Consider the following 27,195-nt stretch of genomic DNA (forward strand, 5'->3'; position numbering starts at 1 on the left):
GAAAAAACATGCCACAATGGACAGATAAGTTAGAGTTTCTATGGATCAACATTCCAGGAGCAAGTGGACCAGAAACAAGGATAGGCACCTACTACCGACCCCCAGGACAGTCCAAAGAAATTGATGAAGAAATAATGGATGAGATTAAACGCAACTGCAAGGGCGTTATCATGGGCGACTTCAACTATCCAGGGATATAATGGAACCTAGGCACCTCCAGCTGTGCTATAGAGACCAGACTGCCATATGTATGATTACCTCCCCTTGGGGAGGCAGTTATATGTATGCGGTCTGTGTCAGGAGCTGAAAAGCTTGAAGAAGGAAGTTAGGCAACTGATGTACAGGAACTGGAGGGACTTTACATCGCAGAAGACCCAATCAGGACAGCTAAAGACTTCATGAGAGAGACACATTGAGGAACAAGTCAGGGAGCTCGAGGAGTTCATTGAGGAGGCCTACAGGAGGAGGGTAGAAGAACACGAACATCAGAGGAAAGACAAAGATACACCCACATGGAATGGAGAACAAGAGTAATCTGACTCCAAGGAAGAAGAAGTCCACAGAGGAATCCCGCAGGAAGGGGAGGCAAGGTCTTGCCGATGCCTAGAAGAAGCAGTGAAGCACACTGAGGACTTAGACCTGCAACCGGAGCGAAAACTGAAGAAGGGAAAGTCTGCGATCCTAGAGGGAGACTAAATCTTAAGGCAAGTAGATAGCCACATAGCAAGAGGGAGAGAGGATCGACTAGTGACCTGCCTCCCAGGAGCAAGAGCAAAAGACATTGTCGACAAAATTGAAAAGATCCTAGAAGGAGCAGAGACAGAAGAGACTACAGTGATGATCCACATCGGGACAAATGATGTCAGCAGGAGAGACTACAGTAGAAATGCACTGATCAAACAGTTCAAGATTCTGGGAAGGAAGTTGAAGATGAGGACTCAGAAGATAGCATTTTCAGAAATCCTATCAGTACCGAGGGCAGATGTGAAGAGGCAGATGGAACTACAGTCAATAAATGCATGGATGAGGAGATGGTGTGAGGAAGAGGGGTTCCACTTCATGAGGAACTGGACAACATTTTGGGGCAAGAGCAAGCTCTTCAGGAGAGATGGACTACACCTGAGCGCGGCAGGAACTAGACTTCTAGCAAACAACGTCAGGAGAGGAATAGAGCAGGCTTTAAACTAAGAAGAAGGGGAAAGCCAACAGTCGACCAAGTGTCGACGATACAGAAGAAGGTATCCCAAGAGGATACTGAGTGGGAAAAATGCTGGGAAGACACAAAAGGCAATAAACAAGAGTTGACAGATCAAGAAGAGGATGATAAGAAGATCGTAGCACAGGAAAAGAAAATGAAGACAAAAAAATACCAGGACTTAAACTGCATGTATACTAATGCAAGGAGCCTAAGGAACAAAATGGGAGAATTAGAAGTCATGGCCAAAAAAGAGAAGCTAGACATCATTAGGGTCTCTGAAACATGGTGGAATGAAGAAAACAAATGGGACATAGCACTGCCGGGGTACAAACTCTATCGCGAAGACAGGTCAGGTCAGAAAGGAGGAGGCATAGCCCTATACATAATGGATAACATACACTCGACCAGAGTGGACACAGCAGCGATGACCAACAAATTGGAATCACTATGAGTTAAAATACCGAGAAGGAATGGGCCCGAGATAAAGATGGACCTGTACTATCGTCCACCTGGGCAAACCGAAGCAAACAATGAAGAAATGAAAGCCGAGATGAGACGAGAATGCAAAAGTGGTAACACGATTGTTATGGGAGACTTCAACTATCCCAGGATAGATTGGAGTCTTGGAAACTCAAAATGCGCGAGGGAGACCAGATTCCTGGAGGCTTCATGGAGCAGCTTGTCAGAGAACTGACGAGAGGGAATGCCACTCTGGATCTAATCCTCAATGGGCTAAGAGGACCTGCAAAGGAAGTGGAAGTAGTAGGGCTGTTGGGAAACAGCGATCACAATATGATCAAATTCAAAGTTGAAGTAGGAATATCGAAGGGGAAGAGACCACAGCGACAACTTTTAACTTCAAGAAAGGAAACTGCGAAGCGACGAGAGTAATGGTAAGGGAAGAAACTTAGGAACAGCTCAAAGAAATCGCAGACTGTAGAGCAAGCCTGGTCTTTATTCAAAGACACGGTGAGCGAGGCACAAAATCTGTATATCCCCAGATTTAGAAAAGGATGCAAACAGAGCAGAACAAAAGACCCGGTGTGGATAACTAAAGAAGTGGAGAAAGCGATAGGAGACAAGAAACATTCATTCCGGAAATGGAAAAAGGACAAAACTAGGGAGAACTGGAAAGAGCACAGGAAGAATGTCACATAAGAACATAAGAATTGCCGCTGCTGGGTCAGACCAGTGGTCCATCATACCCAGCAGTCCGCTCACGCGGCGGCCTTCTGGTTAAAGACCAACACTGAGACTATCCCTAATAGCGCACGTTCTTGTTCAGCAGGAACTTGTCTAACTTGTCCATTATGGGATTCAAGTGCAAGTTGGATGCGCACCTCCTTGCAAATCACATTGAGGGATACGGCTAAATATAGTCTTCATAAGGGAATACCTAGGTCTCCATCAAGGAACACCTAGATTGGCCTCCGCGTGTGCGGGTCACCGGACTGGATGGACCAAAGGTCTGATTCGGTGAGAGCATTTCTTATGTTCTTATGTTCTTTGTCTTGAATCCCTGGAAGGTGTTTTCCCCTATAACAGCCTCCAGAAGAGCGTTCCAACTTTCTACCACTCTCTGGGTGAAGAAGAACTTCCTTACTTTTGTACGGAATCTATCCCCTTTCAACTTTAGAGAGTGTCCTCTTGTTCTCCCTACCTTGGAGAGGGTGAACAACCTGTCCTTATCTACTAAGTCTATCCCTTCAGTACCTTGAATGTTTTGATCATGTCCCCTCTCAATCTCCTCTGTTCGAGGGAGAAGAGGCCCAGTTTCTCTACTCTTTCACTGTACGGCAGCTTAACCATCTTAGTCGCTCCTCTCTGGACACACAAGCAACGAGTGATGGATTGTAGAGGCTTTGAAGCATAACCTGCATGCATTCAGCAGTTCTTTGATGGTTTATATCTGTTTTCTGCAGGTCATATTTTAAGAGTAAGAGCCAAAACCAGAGTAGCATGTCTTAAGAAAATAAGAATAGCCTATTCTCCCTCGAACAGAGGAGATTGAGAGGGGACATGATTGAAGTATTCAAGGTACTGAAGGGAATATACTTGGTGGAAAAGGACAGGTTGTTCACTCTCTCCAAGGTAGGGAGTACGAGAGGGCACTCTCTAAAATTGAAAGGGGATAAATTCCGTACGAACGTAAGGAAGTTCTTCTTTACCCAGAGAGTGGTAGAAAACTGGAACGCTCTTCCAGAGTCTGTCAGAGGGGAAAACACCCTCCAGGGAATCAAGACCAAGTTCGACATGTTCCTGCTGAACTGGAATGTATGCAGGTAGGTCTAGTTTTAGGGCGCTTGTCTTTGACCAGAGGGCTGCTGCATGAGCGGACTGCTGGGCACGATGGACCACTGGTCTGACCCAGCAGCGGCAATTCTTATTCCTAGGAATATGCTGTGTGGGTTATTTGGGGGATGGGGGGGAGGGGTTACTGTTTGGATGGGAACTGTCTATAGGAATGCTTTACTGGCTGCTGTTATTATCTTGATATTATTGTTTTTTTTGTCTTATGTTACCACTGTTAGTTCATCTGTCACTTTCTGGGAGTAATCTGGAGTACCATATGGATGGCACTTGGGTGAAGCTGGGCACCTGGGTGCACACTTTGCTTACTATCTGCTGTATGTTAATTAGGTTAGTGGATCCTGGGTGATAGCATACTACGCATTGTTTCCTGGAATGTGTCTGGGATTACATCCCCGGTGAAACGTTCTAAGTTGCTTAAGCAGTTGAAACACCATCGCGCTGACTTGGCGTGCTTACAGGAAACCAAATTGACTAATGAGGAACATAAAAAACTACAAAGGAGCTGGGTTGGCTCAGTGTTTTATGCATCCTCTTCGGGCAAAAGGGCTGGGGTTTGCTTGTTGATTCGTAAAGGTCTGAAATGTGCTGTTACGGTCTGTCACCAGGACCCCCAGGGTAGAAACTTATTGTTGCATGTATCCTTACAGGGTATGGACTTTCGACTACTGATTACTTATGGGCCTAATTTCTATTCTTCCTCCTATTTTGCTACTCTAATCTCGTTGGGCCTATTGGATTCTTCTTTTCCTCTTATTGTGGCTGGGGACCTTAATCAAGTGTTGGATCCTTCTCTGGATCGCTCTACTGTTTCACCCTCGCCGATGTCAGTTTGAAAGTGGCCCCCACAATATTAGGTGGTAGGGGTTAAGTGAAAGGCGTACTGACAAACGCCAGGTCCCAGGTTCAGTTCCTTCACAGAAGTTTCATTAGGGATAGAATCAAATAAGAAGCACAGCCAGGGGTGATTATATAAAGAATATATTATAGAAATAGTCTTACAGAAAAGTAATATTTATAAGCATTACAATTAAGCAGAGAGCATTACACTTAAGCAGAGAGCAAGCAGTCTCACTGCCTTACAGAGGTCAGAGGTAAAGAGGGACATAGAAGCTTGTAGTTCTAGGAAGCTTCGTGTTCCATAGATAAAGGGAAGGATAGACCGAGAGAAGGGGAGCCAAGACAGAACCAGAGTGCCAAGCAAAGAGCCAAGAGGTAGTTAGATAGAAAGAGAGAGAGGTCACTTGATAGAGCAGAGAGCAGGCTTTTATACCTTGGAATCTTTTTCTGAATAGAGAAAATATTGTATCTCCCAGTATCTTTCTGTTTAGAATTTGTAAACTGTTTGAGACAATGGTTAATTTAATTAACAAAGGAGGGTGAGAAACCTGATGGGATTAAGTCTCTGGCTTGATCTGTGCACCATTATCCTAAGCACCCTCTTAATCAGGCATTAACACCTTTTAGCTAGCCATGATTCAAGCAGGGCTACTTGAAACTTAAAATATATCAATCAGGGCTACTTAAAACAGTTTCCCTGCACTAAGGGTCTATCTGCCTTCCCATTGCCAGGGTCAGATTGATATAATCTCCCAGAGGCCTCTAGGCTGACATCTCCCATAATTTTTTTATTTTTTATTTTTATTCTTTGAAATGAGGGCAAGCTTGTGGTACCATCGCTTACCTCCAACAGTACGTCCCCTGTCTTGCAGAATCTCCAAGCTATGAAGATAGGTTGTAAACAGTTCCCATTACGAGTTCAAACCTCTGTCTTAGGTCGTATAGGCCATAATCTGGGCGGGGATCCCTGTATGCCTATATCTTACCCGTCGTTGAGTGAGTGAACGGTACATAAGGGATACAGGAAGCTTTTTCAGGAGGTTCAGGTATAAAGGTACCAAGATGTCATAAGAGAGAGTATCTAAGTATGGGATAATATTATATCTGACCCTGGTAATGGTCATGCAATAGGCCATGCCAAATTAAAACCAAATTAGGACCAAATTAGCAAGTGTCAGAAAAGATACTGGAAATACATGTATAACTGCCTTAAAAGTTAGAAGGAAGCTTGTATGATAAGCGTTGTAAAGAAATGTACATGTGTTTCACTTTACAGCAAAGAAAAATCATAATAATACATAACAAAATTTGTACAATAATTAAGATAATGATAGGGTGAATTAAAACATTAAATACGTGGTTTGCAGTGGGCGAATACCCAAAGAAAAGTTCCCAAACTGAGACATGAGCGTCTTGTATTAAATTTTGTGCAATCTGTCCATTTTAAAAAGTGATAGTATGAATCACTTCTTTGGAGGTTTTCTTAAGTTGTTCAATGTAAGTATGGAGTTCAGTAAAGTTCAGCAGCTTGTGGAATGTCTCATTCCCCATTCCAAGAGGTAGTGGATGTACAGCATATGAAATAAAGTCTGGAATGTCCATAGAATAGATTAAATAGGAGGAATTGTACAGCAAAGCGTTCTTAGGAAGGTGGCTATATCCGATGAACAGGAAACATTGTGTACAGCATATGTGGAAAAGTCTTTGCAGTCAGGGTGCAGGAAGATGAATTAGTCCAGCAGGAACCGGCAGTCTCTTTAAACTGATGAGGTTCACACTTGAAATGAAAGGATGTTTGCACAGGATCTGATGTTTGCACAGGATCAGTCAAGTCACTGGAAACTGGTGGTGTTCGCCCTTGAGATGAAATGATGTCTGTGCATACAGGGAGGATTTGAAAAGAGTCCCGATATCATTCAGCAGCTGTACTCCAGTGTGATCCAAATAAGAGATAGAAAATGGAAGAGAAAACATGTTGCCTGTACTGAATGTAGAGAGAGAGAAACCAGGTTGCCTGTACTGAATGCATAGAGAGAGAGAGAGAGAGACTAGTTGCCTGTACTGAATGTGGCAACATGTAGTTATGGCAAAAGACAGACAATAATCAGGTACTTAAGGTTCTTAATCAGACATTCCAAAAAGATATGTTTTTGTGTGCTGCATATAACTTATGGCAATTCAGAGAAACCATAATTCTGTACTGAATGTATATATAAAAAAAATTATGTCAGAAATGTGTACTGAATCTAATGAGGAGCATAGAATAAACATGGTATAGATATAGAATAAAACCTTTTCTTAAAAATATAACCCCTAACTAAGCTACATTTAGCATATGCAAATTATAGGGAAAAAGAACATTGCGCAATTGGGCTAGTTAAAAAAATTGGGGAAAAGAGCTCTAGAAATGGCCAATGTTATGTATCCTGGGGTACCCCCTAAACTAAAACAAATAGACAAAAGACAGACCACATAGCACAGACAACATAAAACACAAATTTTGAGGCGTCGGCATTATTCTTCCATTTGTCAAGTGTTCAGGGCTGAATTTAACTCTGCAAATAAACACTTTGTTATAGAAAAACACAGCAAAGATGAACACCTGAGTAGTACAAATAATGCATATCATAACCATCTCATATTCAGAAAAGGCATAAAGCTAATATCTTCTTTGGAACATCTTTATCTCTGCAGTGATAAAGAGGAACCTTGGAAAACACTAGAAAATATCTTTGTGCCAAAATTGGTCTGGGATGGCTATATCCGAACTGCTGCTAGGAAAAAGAAAAAAAAAACATTTTAAATTAGCAGCAACCTCAAGGTCACTTAGAGCAAACTTTGCCCATGTTCCATTCAGGCCGACCTGGACCACATGTCTGCCACCTGGGTCCCACTGCACTCGGAGGAGTGGGCACTGCGGTGCAGAAGTCAGGTGCAGGCTAGATTTGTCTTCTTTTGTCTGCACTATTGTGTCCTGGCATTCAGAGGCAAGGGGCAAATTCCGAAAATCATTAGTCATGTCTAGGACAGAGAAAAATGCACATTTAGGATTAAATTTCACAGTAATGTCAGAGCAAGAGGAAGCCACTGGCACTACAGGCTTTGAAATCTTAGTTAGGGCCTGAGAGTGTATAGTGAGTCTAACAGAGCCCTCTGATTTAGCAAATGACCCAGTTGGAGAGCCACATGCTAAAGAGATAGGTCCACTCAGACCCCTCTCCTCCATCTTAGGCACCAGTTCTGTTGCTGGAGGAAGTACTGGATGCTGGTGTTTGTGGTTCAGGATCTTTGCCCTCAAACAAAATTTCTGTGTACCTTTTCCCACAGTCTTGTGCCCAAAGTGAAACAGCTGCAACCTCTGAGTGAGTTATACTACGATCATGCTTCTGCATTAGCATACTACACTGTGTGGCTAACTGCACAGGAATAATCTCGTGAACCAAAGGTTTAGAAGCATTAGGAATTCCTGTACCTAATACAAGACCAGCCACCTCAACAATTTCTTTGCCTGTATTCTCACTCGTGCTGGCAGTAGTTTTTACAATGTCTTTCATTTGTTCCTTTTGTGGGATAGACACACACTTTGAAGCTTTGTCATTTAGATCCTGAATCTCAAAAATTTCCACGTTTTTCTGATCTCCAGTAGGAGGCGCTCTATCTGTGAAATTGATTCTAGCCCCTGTATCAATTAACGTTAATTTATCCTGACCCTCTATGGTAGTATTAACATTGGGGCTATCGGAAGTGTCCAAAATCAAAGGTGCAACATACCTCAAGCTGAATTCTGAGTCTGACTTCTTTCCCTTATCCTGCGTCTCCAAAAGTGAGTCCACAGGTAAGTGAAAGGAGTCTGGCTGGGCTGTGAAGGCCTGAGTCACCTTGGCATTCGGATACAGAGAGTCAGGACATCCCTATGGACTAGCACTGTTTTTCCTGGCTGTCAAATCACTTTTTACTCTGTCCAATTCTATCTGCATTGTGTGACGATCCTGTTCCCATTTCCTTTTCTCTTTCTCTAATGCTTCTGTCTGTGCTCTGAGCTCATGGAAAGGAATGTAAGTGGAGGAATTTCTGTAACTATCTCTGCCATGCCCTCTATTTCCTGTGTGTGGTGTGTTCTTGTATTGGGGTGCTCCCTCAGCACGCCACCTTCTAGCTTCTGAGACTGAAATAATTTGAGCTGGCTGGGTCTTCCACACAGACCCAATCCTGAGCAGTAAAGTGTCAAAAGGCGTAGTTTTAGGGTCCTCCGAGAACAACAGAAGGTGTTTAGTAATCTCGGGAGATAATAATTCTAATAGGAATTCTTTATGTTCTCTCTGGCCATAATCTGAGGAAATGGGCCAATGTTCCTGTTCGTTAAGTACCGCGTTGATTACCCACACTCTATATGCAAACTGCTCTGGTGTATCACTTGGCAGGGGTGAAAGAGTTCTAAGTACTTGCAAAGAAGTGCAGCGAAATAGTTGTTCGATGCCCATCTTTACAAATTGGTATGGATGAACAAGAGATCCAAATTTATAATAATGTGGACCCAGGGCTAGGTGCATAAGCTTATCAAAATCTGCATTGTTCCTTTTGTATTTCCCTAGACCCCAGTGAATCAGTATGTCAGTAGCCCATTTGCACCATTCATTTATGTTAAAAGGCATAGGGCCCACTTTCTCCACTATTCTTTCAATGTCACTATCTTTCATATGTCCCTGCAGCACTACAGTTACTGGAGCTGTGTCACTTATAGGGGTACTATTGGTATTGCTCTGGCCTGGTAATGAATTTTCCTCACTTTCGTTTGTCGGGTCTTCTTCCTGTTCTACATCTGTAGCTAGTTTACCCTTTCTCTGACCTGCTACAAAAATGGTTTTCTGTTTCTCTATAAACTGACTACATGGATTATATGGTGATGGTGGCACAGGTGCAGACGGCAGAATAGCCTGTCCCTGTGAGGCACATTTTGATTTTAAATACTTTAATTCTGCCTTGGCCTCTTCTAATTGTTCATTTACAGTTAAAAAGGAATTTGTGGCCTGAACAATTTGGGTTCTTAGCATGGATATATTAATTTGTGCCTCATCTAAGTCTTTGGACAGCTGATGGCACTGAGTGTTCAAGTCAGTATTATCTTGTCTTAGGCTAATAAGTCCTCTACATAAGCCCTGAATGAAAAGGCATTTGCGTTTATCTGTTTTCTTTCTAAACTCCTGAGAATGAGAAACCATTTGTTTCTGAATATCGTGCCATGTGTTTTCAGGAAAATTACCCTCATATGGACCCCCTTTCTTGTCAAAATATTTGTGTACAATATCTGTGAGTTCTTGAAAATCAAAAGGGTTCATATTTGAGGCTGCAGAAGTCTGCCTTGGTTCGTGGGCCTTGCTCATATATTTCATGAGAGAGAATGGGCTTCTAAATGTCCCTGTCTGTGTGTAGCCTTTGAGATTGAAATGCTCCCACTTATGAAGGAGGGAGACTTTAGTTAATAGGTAGAAAAGTGAGGTAAAGCGTGTTAGGCAAGAGTCATTGGCATAAATAATACACTTATGCCCACACTTGCCCACACTGGTTACTACCTGAAATTTACAGGCAGAAGTTTAGCAGGAAAAAATATAAGAAGTCGGTTAGAAGAGGACAGATGCCAGCTGCCAGTTCCAGTCCAGTGTGCACTGGGCCTTTCACCAGGGCAGAGACTGACAAGAAATAGAATTAAAAGCACAAGGTAAAAAAAGTTAAAGTTAGTACAGATGTGGCGTGTCTTAATTGAGTGACTGTTTTCACTTTGAACCCTGTTTTTCTTCAGAGCAGCTCAAATATTCTTACATGCAACACCCTAGCAAGCATATAATAGCAAATCATACAATGCAAACTGGCACAGGTAAACTACAAAGACTTTTGATAGTAAAATCTCACCAAATATAAAACCCAAAATATTACTGAAACTTTTCACAATTGTGTCATCTAGTCTAAAACAATTTAAGGGTTCCAAAAGGACTTTTGATTTCTATCTCACTCTGTCTATCAATCAAAAATTGAAATAAAATCTCACCAAGTATAAAACCCCACAATATTACTGGAACTTTTCAACAGTGTGTCATCCAGTCTAACGTACAATCAATCTAAGGGTTTTCCAAGGACTTTTGATTTCTATCTCACTCTGTAATCCTATTGCACAGTGCATAAAAAAAACTTAAATTCTACTTACCCAGATGAAATCATCAGGAAGGACCGAGACAGAGCCCCCAAAATGTCAGTTTGAAAGTGGCCCCCACAATATTAGGTGGTAGGGGTTAAGTGAAAGGCGTACTGACAAACGCCAGGTCCCAGGTTCAGTTCCTTCACAGAAGTTTCATTAGGGATAGAATCAAATAAGAAGCACAGCCAGGGGTGATTATATAAAGAATATATTATAGAAATAGTCTTACAGAAAAGTAATATTTATAAGCATTACAATTAAGCAGAGAGCATTACACTTAAGCAGAGAGCAAGCAGTCTCACTGCCTTACAGAGGTCAGAGGTAAAGAGGGAAATAGAAGCTTGTAGTTCTAGGAAGCTTCGTGTTCCATAGATAAAGGGAAGGATAGACCGAGAGAAGGGGAGCCAAGACAGAACCAGAGTGCCAAGCAAAGAGCCAAGAGGTAGTTAGATAGAAAGAGAGAGAGGTCACTTGATAGAGCAGAGAGCAGGCTTTTATACCTTGGAATCTTATTCTGAATAGAGAAAATATTGTATCTCCCAGTATCTTTCTGTTTAGAATTTGTAAACTGTTTGAGACAATGGTTAATTTAATTAACAAAGGAGGGTGAGAAACCTGATGGGATTAAGTCTCTGGCTTGATCTGTGCACCATTATCCTAAGCACCCTCTTAATCAGGCATTAACACCTTTTAGCTAGCCATGATTCAAGCAGGGCTACTTGAAACTTAAAATATATCAATCAGGGCTACTTAAAACAGTTTCCCTGCACTAAGGGTCTATCTGCCTTCCCATGCCAGGGTCAGATTGATATAATCTCGCAGAGGCCTCTAGGCTGACAGCCGACTACTGCTTCTACTAAGGGAGTGCCATTTCTATGTAAATCCCTGGGTTTGGTTGATCCTTGGCGCCTTCTCCATCCTTTTGAGAGAGACTATACTCACCAGTCCAGAGCGCACGGGTCTTTTTCTCGCTTAGATTATCTTTTGGTCTCGGAACATCTCTTCTCCCGTGTCTCTGAGGCTACTATTGGGCCCCTAGAGGTATCTGATCATTGCCCTGTGTGCATTGATGTGGCTTGGGGTGTTCCTCCCTTGGGTTCCTATCGGTGGCGCTTTTCCATCCTACTTACAGGATGATCCTGATTTTATGATTTACCTCAGTAAACGCTGGGACGAATTTTTGATTACTAACGGTCAACATCAATCTACTCCAGACCTCTTTTGGGAGATGGCTAAGATAGTCCTCCGGGGGGACATTATCTCATATGTTACTGCTCGTCGTAAGCGTATCTCATCTGGCATCCTTCGATTAGAAAAACAATACTCCCACTTGAAAGCTCAGTTTCTACACCACTCTACTCGTATGTTGCGGGAGGAACTCCATGCGGCACAGATAGCCCTTAACACTCTCTTGCATGACCGTACCAAACATTCACTCTTTTATAGGAAATATCGATTCTATCGGTATGGCAACCGAACTGGGAAAATGTTAGCTACCCTGACTAAGAATTGGCAGGATGATCGTTATATTTCTAAAATTCAGCTACCAAATGGTGTTTATACTACCAAAACAGCAGATATAGCGGACGCCTTTTACCGGCATTTCTCTACCTTTTATGCCAGCCCAGGACCTCATTGTGGTCCCGATATTCTTGACTATCTAGAGGATGCTGGTATGCCTAAGTTCACGGACCTGCAACGGTCTGTTTTGAGTGGACCCTTTCGGGGCACGGAGCTTCAGAAAGCGATTAAAAATTTGCGCTCTTGTACAGCTCCGGGCCCCGACGGGTTCTCCTCTGAATTTTATAAGATGTTCTCTTTGCAGGTGTGTGGACCTTTGTTAGGTTATTTTACTAAGGCGCTGGAACAGGGAGGGTTTCCTTTATATGCTAACTCTGCCACTATCACTCTACTGCCAAAAACCGGGCAAATCGCAAGACGAACTTGATTCTTATCGTCCCATTTCACTCATAAATGTTGATTTGAAAATATTAGCTCGTTTACTGGCGGATCGGCTGACCCCCCTATTGCCTCATGTAATATCTCCGGCGCAGGTGGGATTTGTACAGGGCAGACACTCTGTGGTCAACGTTCGCAGGGTGCTGTTGGTTGTATCCAGAGCTCAAGCGACTTCTACGTTTGGTCTCTTAGCGAGCCTGGATGCAGCCAAGGCTTTTGATCAAGTTCGTTGGCCGTATCTTTTCCAGGTCTTAGAATATGTAGGTTTGGGGGGTTGGTTTGGATCTGCTTTACGTGTGCTTTATTCAGCACCATCAGCCTCGGTTTTAGGTTAATGGGATTCTAACTAATTCTTTTGAAGTGGGCCGAGGAACTCGTCAGGGTTGCCCTCTCTCCCCATTGCCTTTTCCTTCTTTATCTAGAACCCCTACTGCGTACGATCCAACGGGATGATGAACTGGTTGGTTTACCTGAGGGCTCTTCTCAATTACGTGTTCTGGCATTTGCCGATGATTTATTGCTTACCCTGGCTCGTCCACACCGTTCTCTGCCACGTGCTATGGACCTCTTCGACGAGTTTCACTTGTTTTCTGGGTTGACTTTAAATAAGTAGAAGTCCTTAGTGCTCCCTTTACAACTCTCTGTTCGTGAAACTTGGATGGGTCCCTTTCCTTTGGTATGGGCTGATTTTTCGATTCGGTACTTAGGTGTTCTTATACCTAGAGACCTGACTACGCTCTACTCTATCAATGTCCTTCCTATGTTGACCGGCGCAGAACGCCGACTGCGAGCTTGGCATGCATATCCGCTATCTCTCCTGGGGAAAATTGCTTTATACAACATGATGATGGTCCCACAGTGGCTCTACCTTTTTCAAACTTTACCTATTCTTTTACAGCGCTGCCATTTGCGACAGCATCATCGCTCTCTCCGTTCTTTTTTATGGGGTGGCAAGAAGTCTCGTATTCCCTTACACTCTTTATTTTTATCTAGAACTCAGGGGGGACTTGGACTGTTACACATAGGTAGGTTTAATGTGGCTTGTCAGCTTAGACACTTGAATGATTGGTTCTGTGCTACATCCTATTTCTCTGCTACAGGGGTGGAGTGTAGCTCTTTTGCTCCTTATCATTTTAGTTACTTGCTCCATGTGAAGTGCCTGCCCCCCCGAACACAATTATATGGGGATTTATTTCTCCTTCCTCTACGGAAAATTTGGAAACAAATCTGCTCTCAATTGAATCTTCGGTTTGATGTGACACCATGCTTACCTATTACTGGCAATGGAGACTTTCTCCCTGGTATGGGCTTGGACGCTCATCCCAGGTGGCCGGGGAGGGGCATGCACTACTTGTTTCATGTCCTCCAATCTGATGGTACTCTTCAACCTTTCCAAACATTATGTGATTCTTCCGCTTTGGTGGCTGGGGATTGGTTTTCTTATGGACAATTGCAACACTATGTTCACTCACTCCCTGGCTTGGCTTTACGAGAGGATGTCCAGGAGAAGTTATCTGAAACCTTAAGTCTTACTGCTCAGATGCGTATCCCTTTGCGGCTTCACCATCGTTCCTTGCAGGAGTTGGCTGGAGAGTTGGACTATGCAACACTGGCCGCTAAGTGGTCTGCAGACTTACAGTTTTTCATTCCTGCGGATATGGTAAAGAGAAGCATTCTTCGAGGATAAAATCATTGGTTGCAGTGACTGAACGGGAACGTTATTATAAATTTTTAGTTAGGGCCTATTTTGCTCCTGTTAGAGCCTTTCATGCCCGCATTTGTACATCTGATGTTTGCCCTAAATGTGTGACCCCTCGAGCTTCCTTAGGTCATATGTTTTGGTTGTGTCCCGGTATTCGGGCCTTTTGGAAATGTCTTTGTCTACATATTGCTTCTTTCTGGAACTGTACTTGGACACCTACGAACACTTTTCTCTTTACTTTGAAGTTATCTTTGCAACCGATTCGTCCTGGTGCAGCTGAATTTGCTCGGAAGGCCATCCTGATGGGCATCAAGTCTATCCTTCAGCGATGGTTATCACCTCACACACTTACTGTCTCGCAAATGGCGGACCCAGATGATCCACTTGCAGGGTGCGAGCGACTGGACATTTCGGATATGAATTCCAGAAGTGGCACGTTGTACCTCAAGTGTTGGTTACCCTTTTGCTTTACTTTAATGCCAAAGGTGCGCAGCAGACTTTTGAACTGACATGCTGGTATGCTGGACTATAGTGTTGCTGTTCCCATGGGGGAAGGGGGGGGAGTTGGGTAGGTGGGGTTTTGTTGGAATTTTCTGACTGTGTCTGGTTGATGTTTTACTGCACTTCAAAATTAATAAACAGAGTTAACTATAACATTTTCTCTGCGTATAGTTTGCTTTGTAGTTTTTTTATTTATTTTAAGATTACCATTATGAATTAATCTATATATATAAAATCGGATGTATGTATGTATGTGCCGCGATCACGCAAAAACGGCTTGACCGATTTGAACGAAACTTGGTATGCAGATCCCTCACTACCCGGGATGATATGTTCTGGGGGTCTCGCAGCACACCTGCACACGTGCGCGGAGCTACAAACAGATAATCGGATTTCACCCATTCATGTCAATGGAAAAAATGTAAAGAGCTGCCAACGCAAAAACGGCTTGCCCGATTTGAACGAAACTTGGTATGCCGATCCCTCACTACCTGGGGTGATATGTTCTGGGGGTCTCATGGCCCACCTGCACATGTGGGCGGAGCTACAAACATAAAATCAGATTTCACCCATTCATGTCAATGGAAAAAAATGTAAAACAGCTGCCAACGCAAAAACGGCTTGCCCGATTTGAACGAAACTTGGTATGCAGATCCCTCACTACCTGGGGTGATATGTTCTGGGGGTATCGCGGCCAACCTGCACACCTGGGCGGAGCTACAAATAGAAAATCAGATTTCACCCATTCATGTCAATGGAAAAAATGTAAAAACTGCCTCCGCAAAACCGGCTTGCCCGATTGAACGAAACTTGGTATGCGGATCCCTCACTACCTGGGGTGATATGTTCTGGGGGTCTCACAGCCCACCTGCACATGTGGGCGGAGCTACAAATATAAAATCAGATTTCACCCATTCATGTCAATGGAAAAAATGTAAAACAGCTGCCAACGCAAAAACGGCTTGCCCGATTTGAACGAAACGTGGTATGCAGATCCCTCACTACCTGGGGTGATATGTTTCTGGGGGGTATCGCGGCCAACCTGCACACCTGGGCGGAGCTACAAACAGAAAATCAGATTTCACCCATTCATGTCAATGGAAAAAATGTAAAAAACTGCCTCCGCAAAACCGGCTTGCCCGATTTGAACGAAACTTGGTATGCGGATCCCTCACTACCCGGGATGATATGTTCTGGGGGTCTCGCGGCCCAACTGCACACGTGGGCTGAGCTACAAACATAACTTCAGATTTCACCCATTCAAGTCAATGGGAAAAATGTAAAAAGCTGTGGGACCGATTTGAACTAAACTTGGTATGCTGATCCCTCCACTACCTGGGGTGATATGTTTCTGGGGTTCTCGCGGCCCACCTGCACACATGGGCGGAGCTACAAACAGAAAATCAGATTTCACCCATTCATGTCAATGGAAAAAATGTAAAAAACTGCCATTCTCACAGTAATTCCAACTACCTGGGGTGATATGTTCTGGGGGTCTCGCGGCCCACCTGCACACATGGGCAGAGCTACAAACAGAACATCAGATTTCACCCATTCATGTCAATGGAAAAAATGTAAAAAGCTGCCATTCTCACTGTGACCAATTTGGACGAAACTTGGTATGCAGATCCCTCACTATCTGGGGTGATATGTTCTGGGGGTCTCGCGGCCCACCTGCACACGTGGGCGGAGCTACAAACTGAAAATCAGATTTCACCCATTCATGTCAATGGAAAAAATGTAAAAAGCTGCTATTCTCACAGTAATTCACAAATGGCTTGACCGATTTGAACGAAACTTGGTATGCAGATCCCTCACTACCTGGGGTGATATGTTCTGGGGGTCTCGCGGCCCTCCTGCACACATGGGCGGAGCTACAAACAGAAAATCGGATTTCACCCATTCATGTCAATGGAAAAAATGTAAAACACTGTGGGACCGATTTGAACGAAAATTGGTATGCAGATCCCTCACTACCGGGGGTGATATGTTCTGGGGGTCTCGCGGCCCACCTGCACATGTGGGTGGAGCTACAAACAGAAAATCAGATTTCACCCATTCAAGTCAATGGAAAAAATGTAAAAAGCTGTGGGACCGATTTGAACGAAAATTGGTATGCAGATCCCTCACTACCGGGGGTGATATGTTCTGGGGGTCTCGCGGCCCACCTGCACATGTGGGCGGAGCTACAAACAAAATCAGATTTCACCCATTCAAGTCAATGGAAAAAATGTAAAAAGCTGTGGGACCGATTTGAATGAAACTTGGTATGCAGATCCCTCACTACCTGGGGTGATATGTTCTGGGGGTCTCGCGGCCCCACCTGCACACGTGGGCGGAGCTACAAACAGAAAATCAGATTTCACCCATTCAAGTCAATGGAAAAAATGTAAAAAGCTGTGGGACCGCTTTGAACGTAAATTGGTATGCAGATCCCTCACTACCTGGGGTGATATGTTCTGGGGGTCTCGCGGCCCACCTGCACACGTGGGAAGGGTGGGTTCACCCAAGAATGTATATGTTCTTGCTCCTGGAGGTGAAACTAAAAATGTTGTTTATAATCAAGTTTTGTGTTAGTTGTATTGTATTCATTTTGTCAAATATTTCACATTATAATTTGAATATTGTACTTTTTATAAAGCTGTAAAAAAATATTTTCATTCACCACTATAAAGTATCTTTATTTGAATCCATTTACAGTGTTATTGCTATAATTAAATACCCGTGCAACGCCGGGGCATCAGCTAGTATGAAGATATTATGTGTACATGAAAAATGAATGGAAGAAATTGGGGGCGAGTCTAGGACAGGGTTGATACGGGGCTAGGGCGGGATTGGGGTGGAGCTAGGGCGGGATTGGGGACGGGACTGACCATTAATAGATGTCTCCTTTTGATGAAAAAAATAAATGGTCACGTTATCCTCACCATCAACAATACCTGCAATAGACAATGGTACTTATTTGTCTTTAGAGCATCAGACATATGTTACACAGTATAGAGCTTTAACCCATGTTTGACCGACATTCCTCTCTCACTGCCCCTTCCCTTTCTTTCTTTCTTTCTGTCTGTCTGTCTGTCTTTCTCTCTCTCTACCTGTCCCCCTTTCTTTCTGTCTTTCTTTTTCTCTCCTTGCCCCCTCCCATGCAAACACGCCAATTTCTCCCTGCTTCAACCATTCTTTGACTATTTCTCCCTGCTTCCCCTATGCCAGGCCAGGCATGTACAAGCACTGGGTCCAGAAGCCCCCCCCCCCCAATGTCGGAGAGGAAGTTCCGGCCCAGCCAGACAGCGATAGATGTCGGGGAGGGGAGGCTTGTGGGCCCGTCGCTTATACGTGCAAGGCCTGGCGTAGGGAAAGCAGCAAGAACCAGATCGCTAAGGAAACACAATCGACCATTTGGGCACCCCCTGGTATAGAGCTTAACCCAGAAAGCCCCTCTATGTACTACCTAAATTAAAAATATAAATATACCTCCATTTGCACTTTTACAACAGTGAGCTATTGTTGCTACACGTATTTCTCTGCACACATTTACCTGTGTGCTTTAATCTTTTGCATTTATCTTGTGGTACACCAGTAAGTCCCTCTGTCAACAGAAGCTATAGCGCGCATATTACATAACTTTAAAACATTAATCCCCATTCTAAATTAAGGATATTATAATATGAATATACCTGGAAATGTAGAAATGTAGAAGTTGTAGTGTTCTCACCATCAACAATACCCTGCTACAGACAAATTCTAGCGAGATAACACTCACCAAGACCAATACCTGCAACAGACAAAGTCACATGGAGCAAGAAGGGCGGTGCTGTTCTCAGCATGTATAAAAAGAGCACACGTAACCATAGTAACAAAAATGCACTCAAATGACCCAGTGATGCATCTGTTCTCAATACGTGTAAAAAGTGCGTACGTAGCAAAGACAATGCTCTCACGTGACCTAGCAATGCACCTGCTCTCAATATGTACAAAAAGCGCATATGTAACCACAGAAACTAAAATGCATCCATGTGACCCAGGGTAATGTGGCAACATGTCACTTTACGTCACACAAATCTTTCTGAGTACTGGTCGACAAGTCGATGAAGCCGTCTATGCAATTTGCGGCGGCAGCATAAAGGGCGAACAGAAATGCTAGGAATGATTAAGAAGGGGATCACAAACAGATCGTATAAGGTTATCATGCTGCTATACCAGGCCATGGTATGCTCCCACCTGGAATACTACGTCCAGCACTGGTCGCCATACTTAAAGAAGGACACGGTACTACTACTCGAAAGGGTCCAGAGAAGAGCGACAAATGGTTAAGGGGCTGGAGGAGTTGCCGTACAGTGAGAGGTTAGAGAAACTGGAGGAGACCTGGAGGAGAGGATTAGAGAAAAGAGGGATTGAGGGGGGACATGATTGAAACATTCAAGATAATGAAGGGAATAGTACTTAGTAGATAAAGACAGGTTGTTCACCTTCTCCAAGGTAGGGAGAACAAGAGGGCACTCTCTAAAGTTAAAAGGGGATAGATTCCGTACAAACGTAAGGAAGTTCTTCTTCACCTAGAGAGTGGTGGAAAAACTGGGAATGCTCTTCCGGAGACTGTCATGGGGGATAACACCTCCCCCCCGGGATTCAAGACAAAGTTAGATAAATTCCTGCGGAACCAGAACGTACGCAGATAAAGCTAGACTCAGTTAGGGCTCTGGTCCTTTACCTAAGGGCCGCTGCAGGAGCGGACTGCTGGGCACGATGGACCACAGGTCTGACCCAGCAGTGGCAATTCTTATGTTCTTATGCCTCCCTTGCAGTTGCGTTTAATCTCGTCCGTCATTTCTCCATCAATTTCAGGTATAGGCGGAATAGAAGTCCCTAATGTAATGTAATGTAATTTCTTCGGATTGCCCTGTGGATCGGTAATAGATGTCGATTTTCATTTCTGTTTCATTTGTTCCCAGAATTTTGACCTATAAAGACTCTACCTTATTTTTTATTTATGGCGTGTTGTCTCCTATAGACTCAATTCCCTCTTTGATGTATAGGGCAATACCTCTACCTTTTTTGACCCACTCTGTCTCTGCAGTATAGCTTGTATCCCAGTTGCACAGTGTTCAGATGTTTTCCTCATTCTATCATGTTTCCGTGATGCCGATGAGGTTATCTTTTTGTGCCATAGCTTCCAATTCCCCCATCTTATTCCTTAGGCTCCTTGCATTCGTGTACATACACTTGAGTTTGCGACCTGTTTCTTTCTTGCATTTCCTTCCCTCTTGTGTCCCTTTTGATCCGTCAGGATTCTGTCTTGCCTATGGTCCGGTGAGCCTTCCCCACTATTTTCCTGCACAGTATCCCTCTGGGTATACTGGTTCCGAATCATCGACTCTTGGTCGACTGCCGGCTTTTTCCTTCTTCCTAGTTTAAAAACTTCTCAACTTCTTTCTTCATGTTGCTATGCAAGTAGCCTTGTTCCGTCTCCGCTGAGGTGGAATCCATCCTTCCTGAATAACTTGCTCTTCCCCAATCCTTCTTCTCACACGAGCGACTCATCCAACGTGACTGCTTGAAGCTCCATCTGCCTCTTCTCGTCAACCCTGGGTACCAGTAGGATCTCTGAGACTGCTACCCTCGGCGTTTTCTGGTCTTCAGCTTCCTTCCTAGCATCCGGAAACTGATCCTTCAGTACTTCCCTGCTGTAGTTCCTGTTGCTCACGTTGTTTGTCCCCACATGAATCACCATCACCATATCTTCCTCTTCCACGCTGTCGATGATCCTGTCAATGCGGCTCACTATATCTTCTATCTTGGCTCCCTGTAGGCAGGTCACCAGTCGATCCTGTCTTCCTCCCACTATGTGGCTTTCGACATGTCTGATGATGGAGTCCCCCCCAACGATCGCTGTCCTCTCTGTCTTCTCTTGTCTCTCCATGTCCCTGGCGTATGTCTATCTCTCCAGCTGTAGGTCCGTGTCCTCTGTGTACTTCCATCTTCCTTGCACTGGACTTGTCTTCCTGTGGGTTTCCGCCGCTGTTTCCAGGTGTCGCTGCTGTGTCACACATTTCTTCCTTTTGGTTGTCCTCTAGGTGGTCCTCACTCACTGTAGGTGTAACTTGGCAGTTCAACTGTTGCTGGTGATTTTCTACGGCCTCTCTGTATGTCTCCTCGATAAACTTCTCTAACTCCCAGACTTCTTTCTCAGTGGTTTCCTCTGACTTGAAGTTTTCTACTTCTCTGTCCTCCTCCTCCACTGCTCAAAGTGCTTCTAATTCCAGTATTCTGCCTTCCATGAGTCTAACTTGTTTCTTCAGGCCTTCCAGTTCCTCGCATCGAGTGCATACATAAGACCAACTCCCAGAGGGGAGGTAGTCATACATATGGCAAACGGTGCAGAAAACTGGGTAGGTCAACATCCTGCTTCTGTCTGCTACTTCCATTGCTGTCCGTTTGCTGGTCCTTTATCTGAAGTGGCTTCTCCTTGGTTCCTTATGTAGCGTCCTTGGTGTTACTGTGAGGTCCCTTGCCTGATTCTAAACCTGCCACTCTTGCTTGCTTGTTGCTTGTGTGTCCTCTGTGTCTGCTGTGGTTGCCCTCTGCTCTTCTTGCTTGCTTGTTGCTCGTGTGTCCTCTGTGTCTGCTGTGGTTGCCTTCTGCTCTTCTTGCTTGCTTGTTGCCTGTGTGTGAGTGCTGTGGTTGCACTCTGCTGTAGTTGCCCTCTGCTCTTCTTGCTTGCTTGTTCCTTGTGTGTCTTCTGTGTCTGCTGTGGTTGCACTCTGCTTTTCTTACCTGCTTGTTGCTTGTGTGTCCTCTGTTTCTGTTGTGGTTGCCTTCTGCTCTTCATGTAGCGGTATATAAGAAATAAATTACATATATTACATTACATTGTAGTGACTTGTCCCTTCTTAAGGCCCTTCACAAAGGCACGCTCGCTAAGGCAAGCATCTTTAACGTGCGCCTTCAATGCGTGCCAAATGGCTGAGCGTTTTGGCTCCTCCCCTTTTAAGGGGTGAGCTCCACATCCGAGCTTCGCTGATGTCAGAGAGGTGGGTGGAGCTACCTCTCACCACCTTCACCTGCCTTCTCCTGCCATTCCTCTTCTTACTCTGTTCTTTCTCCTCAGCTGATTTTCCTCCTTCTCCTCCTGCTTCCCGACTTCTTCTGGCTGGAACTCACTATTTGGGTGGCATACAATTTTGGACTGCTGGTGTTGTGCGGTGGGTAGTCCGCTGAAGGTAGTACAGCATGAGAGTAGGGAATGGATGTGGAGGGGGTGGGATGTGAAGGGGGAATGGAGATTTTGGATTGGGTTACCGGGAAGATGGGGAAGGAGTGTGATAGGATGGGATGTAGGAATTGATGAGGCACATGAGGGAGAATGGAGAGGGATGGGCTATTATGGAGGGTACAGAACAATGGAGGGGGACAATGGGGTGAGAAACGAGGTGGGGGAGGGTATGATGGGGGGGGTGAGAATCAGTGTGGCGGCTGATTCTCATTCAGCTGGGAGGCAATACACTCCAGTGCCTTACACAAGCTCTGGAGGGTCTCGCTCCTCCCAGACATGACAGGCAATGGAGTTTATTGGTCCCCACGTGCATGAGGTTAGCTGCCTGAGGGGGTGGGGAAGTAGAGCGGTCAACAAGGGTAGGTGGAGAGGGGGAAGTGGAGCTATTAAAAAGGGTGGGTTGAGAGGGAGAGAGGGATACATCAACAAAGGTGGGTGGAGAGGGGGAGAGGGATATATCAACATGGGTGATTGGAGAGGGTGAACTACTCTTCCGGTCTACCCTTTTTTCTGTAGAGAAAAAAAAAGGTTTGTAAAGGACTTAGGAATCTGAACACAACAAACAGCCTTTAAAGTAATGATATTAATATATAAATTACAGAGATAATATTATTGTAAGCATGCACACATACATACATATTTTAGCTCATCTTTGCTCCTGTCCTCCAATCTCATCTGCATGTGCATTGTTTATAAAATCACATCTATTTCTTATATCACCACAAAAAATTATAATTCCACACTACTTACCAGACAAAATCATGAGCTTCATACTGTGCGGTACGCTGTGGGTTGGCAGGGCCACAGAAGAGAGAGGAGGGCTGATGTTGTGTGGGGTACCAGTGCACGTTCTTGTTCAGCAGGAACTTCTCTAACTTTGTCCTGAATCCCTGGAGGGTGTTTTCCCCTATGACAGACTCCAGGAGAGCGTTCCAGTTTTCAACCACTCTCTGGGTGAAGAAGAACTTCCTTACGTTTGTATGAAATCTATCCCCTTTCAACTTTAGAGAGGGCCCTCTCGTTCTCTCCACCTTGGAGAGGGTGAACAACCTGTCTTTATCTACTAATTCTATTCTCTTCATTATCTTCAATGTTTCGATCATGTCCCCTCTCATTCTCCTCTTTTCAAGGGAGAAGAGGCCCAGTTTCTCTAATCTTTTGCTGTATGCAGCTCCTCCAACCCCTTAACCATCTTAGTCGCTCTTCTCAGGACCCTTTCGAGTAGTACCTTGTCCTTCTTCATGTACGGCGACCAGTGCTGGACATAGTACTCCAGGTGAGGGTGCACATGGCGGTACAGCGGCATGTTAACCTTCTCCGATCTGTTCGTGATCCTCTTCTTTATCATTCCTAGCATTCTGTTTGCCCTTTTTGCCGCTGCCACACATTGCGTGGACGGCTTCATCAACTTGTCGATCAGAACTCCCAAGTCCCTTTCCTGGAAGGTCTCTCCAAGTACCGCCCCGGACATCCTGTATTCGTGCATGAGATTTTTGTTACAGACATGCATCACTTTACACTTATCCACATTGAACCTCATCTGCCATGTCGATGCCCATTCCTCGAGCCTGATTATGTCACGTTGCAGATCTTCGCAATCCCCCTGTGTCTTCACTACTCTAAATAACTTTGTGTTGTCCGTAAATTTAATCATCTCGCTCATTGTACCTATGTCCAAGCACCGATCCCTGCGGCACCCACTGGTGATGCTCTTCCAGTCCGAGAAATTGACCATTTACCTCCACTCTCTGTTTCCTATGCTCCAGCCAGTTTTTAATCCATGTGAGTATTTCACCCTCGATTCCAACATAACCTTGTCGAATGTCTTCTGAAAGTCCAGATATACAATGTCGACCGGGTTACCCTTGTCTGTCTGCCTGTTTACTCCCTCGAAGAAGTGCAGCAAGTCAAACAAGATCTGCCTTTGCTGAAACTGTGCTGGTTGGTCCTCATCAGACCGTGTCCGTCAAGGTGATCAATGATGCGGTCCTTTATCAGCGCCACTACCATCTTTCCCTGTACCGAGGTCAGACTCACCGGTCTGTAGTTTTTTGAAGATCAGCGTAACATTCGTCACCTTCCAGTCCTCCGGAATCTTTCCCTATTCAATTGACAGATTGGCTATTAGTTGAAGCAGTTCAGCTATGGTCCCTTTTAGTTCCTTGATGACCCTCGGATGGAATGCATCCGGTCCCGGGGATTTAATCGTTCTTAAGCCCATCAATCTGCCTGCATACCTCTTCTAGACTGACCGTTAACCCTGTCAGTTTCCCGTTTTCACTTCCAGCATATAGCCTGATGGGTTCCGGTATGCAGTGTATATCCTTCTTCGGTAAATACAGATGCAAAAAACCTGTTCAGTCTGTCCAGCAATTGCTTTGTCCTCCTTTAGAAACATAGAAACATAGCAGCTAGAAAAGGGCTATAGCCCACCAAGTCTGCCCATTCCAAGTATCCACTCCCCTGAATTTACTCCCTTAAAGATCCCCACGTGAGTATCCCTTTATTCCTGGTCATCCACACGGTCCCACCGCTTCCTTCGCGGGTCATTTCTCTTTAATATATCGAAAGAACAGCTTGAAGTATTTCGCCTCCTTGGCTTTTTTTTCCCTCGTAGTCTCTTTTGGCACCTCATTGATGTTGTTTGTGCTTTATTCATGTTTTCGTCCGTTTGTGACCTTTTCCACTCCTTAAATGAGGTTTTTTTGGTCTCTTATCGCTTCCTTTACCTCTACAGTGAGCCACGTCAGTTCTTTTTTCTTTTTCCTCTTTGATCCCTTGTTCATATGCGGTATAAATAGAGTTTGCGCCTTGGTGACTGTATCATTATAATAGACCAAGCTTGCTCTAGCGTCTTTACTGTGTTTATCCTCTTCTTAATCTTCTTCCCCACCATGTGTCTCATCCCTTCATAATTCCCTTTTTGGAAGTTTAGCGCCATAGCCGTCATTCTGGACTGATGTTTCGCCCCTATTTCCAGGTTGAAGCAGATCATATTATGATCGCTGTTTCTTAGCGTCCCTTCTTCTTCTACATCTTGTGCTGGTCCTCACAGTCCATTTAGAATTAGGTCCTGAATTGTGTTTCCTCTTTTATTTTCCTTGACAAGTTGTTCCAGGAAGCAATCGCCTACAGTTTCCAGAAACTTGGTCTCTCTAGCACAGCCGGAGGTGCCTAGGTTCTATTCTAACCCCGGATAGTTGAAGTCACCGATGATAACTGCATTGCCTCCCTTGCAGTTGCATTTAATCTCATCCGTAATTTCTCCATCAATTTCTTCGGACTGTCCTGGGGGTCGGTAGTAGATGCCTATCTTCATTTCTGGTCCATTTGTTCCTGGAATTTTGATCCATAGAGACTCTAACTTATCTGTCTGTTGTGGCATGTTCTCTCCAGTAGATTAAATTCCCTCTTTGACGTATATGGCATTGCCTCCTCCTTTTTGAGTCACTCTGTCTCTGTGGTATAGATTGTATCCCAGTAGCACAGTGTCCCAGACATTTTCATCAGTCCACCATGTTTCCATGATGCCTATGATGTCAACATTATCCTTTTGTGCCACAGCTTCTAATTCACCCATCTTATTTCTAAGGCTCCTTGCATTCGTGTACATACACTTGACTTTGCAGCCTGTTCCCTTCTCTCTTGTGTCCCTGCCTTGTCTGTGATTTAGTGAGTCTTCCCCTCCATCTTCCTGATGGTATCCTTCGGGTAAACCAGTTCCTGAACCATCGACTCTCTCTCTCAGTTGACTGTCGGCTTTCCCCTTCTTCCTAGTTTAAAAACTTCTCAACTTCTCTCTTGATGTTGCTTGCAAGTAGCCTCGTTCTGTCTCTGCTGAAGTGGAGTCCGTCCTTCCTGAATAGCTTGCTCTTCACCCAGAATGTCGTCCAGTTGCGCACAAAGTGGAATCCTTCTTCCTTACACCAGCACCGCATCCATGTGTTGACTGCTTGCAGCTCCATCTGTCTATTTTCATCTGCCCTGGGTACCAGCAGGATCTCTGAGAATGCTATCCTCTGCGTTCTAGTCTTCAGCTTCCTTCCTAGCATCCAGAACTGGTCCTTTAGTACTTCTCTGTTGTAGTTCTTGTTGCTCATGTCGTTCGTCCCCACATGGATAATAATAATAATAACTTTATTTTTCTATACTGCCAAAGTCAAACTGACTTCTAGGTGGTTCACATAGAAAGAAGGCTGGACAATCAGCGAATTACACAATGCAAGAAGAAGGAAGTTACATAATAATTAGGGAAGCATCGGGAAGGAATACATGAGAGAAAGAAATTACCTAATACATTGGGGTAATAAAGGGAAGAATATCTGAGAGAGGTCGTCTGATTAGGCAAGGAATTTGTCAAATAGAACGGTTTTAATTGATTTTCGGAATGTGTTGTAGCTCTGTCTGGCTTTGTTTATGTGGTTTCCCAGCTAGGATTCCTGTCTGTTTGCTTGGAACGTGAAGGTTCTGTCTAGGAAGGATTTGTATTTGCAGCCTGTGATCTTTGGGTATGCAAAGATGTTTGTTTGTTTTTTTTTTTTTGTTTGTTTTTTTTGTTTCTGGTATCTGGTATCTTCTTCTTCCACACTGTTGATGATACTGTCGATGCGGCTCACTATGTCTTCTACCTTGGTTCCCGATAGGCAGGTCACCAGTCGATCCAGTCTTCCTCCCGCTATGTGGCTGTCAACTTGTTTGATGATAGAGTCCCCCACGACGATTGCTGTCCTCTCTATCTTCTCTTGATTCTCCAGCCACAAGTCCGTGTCCCTGGTGTATGTCCATTTCTCCAGCTGTAGGTCCGTGCCCTTCGTTCCTATCCATTTCCTCTCATTCTGGTGTTCGTCTTCCTGTGGGTTCCCTCCGCTGTTTCCATATCTTGCTGCTGTGTCCCCCATTTCATCCTGGTGGCTGTCTGTCTGGTGGACCACACTCTCTGTAGTCATATCCCGGCAGTTCCACTGCTGCTGGTGTTTTTCCACGGCCTCGCTGTATGCCTCTCCTATGAAGTTCTCTAGCTTATGAACTTCTTCCTCAATGGTGTCCTCCGTCTTGATGATCTCTGCATCTCTGTCTTCTGTCAGCATAGCTATTGCTAGCAATCAGCATTTTCAGTTGGCATAACTAATGTCAGCAAAGGCCTATGGGAAATTATATCAATCTGACTCTGGAATGTTGATGCAGAATACTTGGCTCCTGCACAGAATTCACATACATTAATC

Source organism: Geotrypetes seraphini, chromosome 1, assembly GCF_902459505.1.
Source record: "Geotrypetes seraphini chromosome 1, aGeoSer1.1, whole genome shotgun sequence".
In the NCBI taxonomy this organism is placed as follows: domain Eukaryota; kingdom Metazoa; phylum Chordata; class Amphibia; order Gymnophiona; family Dermophiidae; genus Geotrypetes; species Geotrypetes seraphini.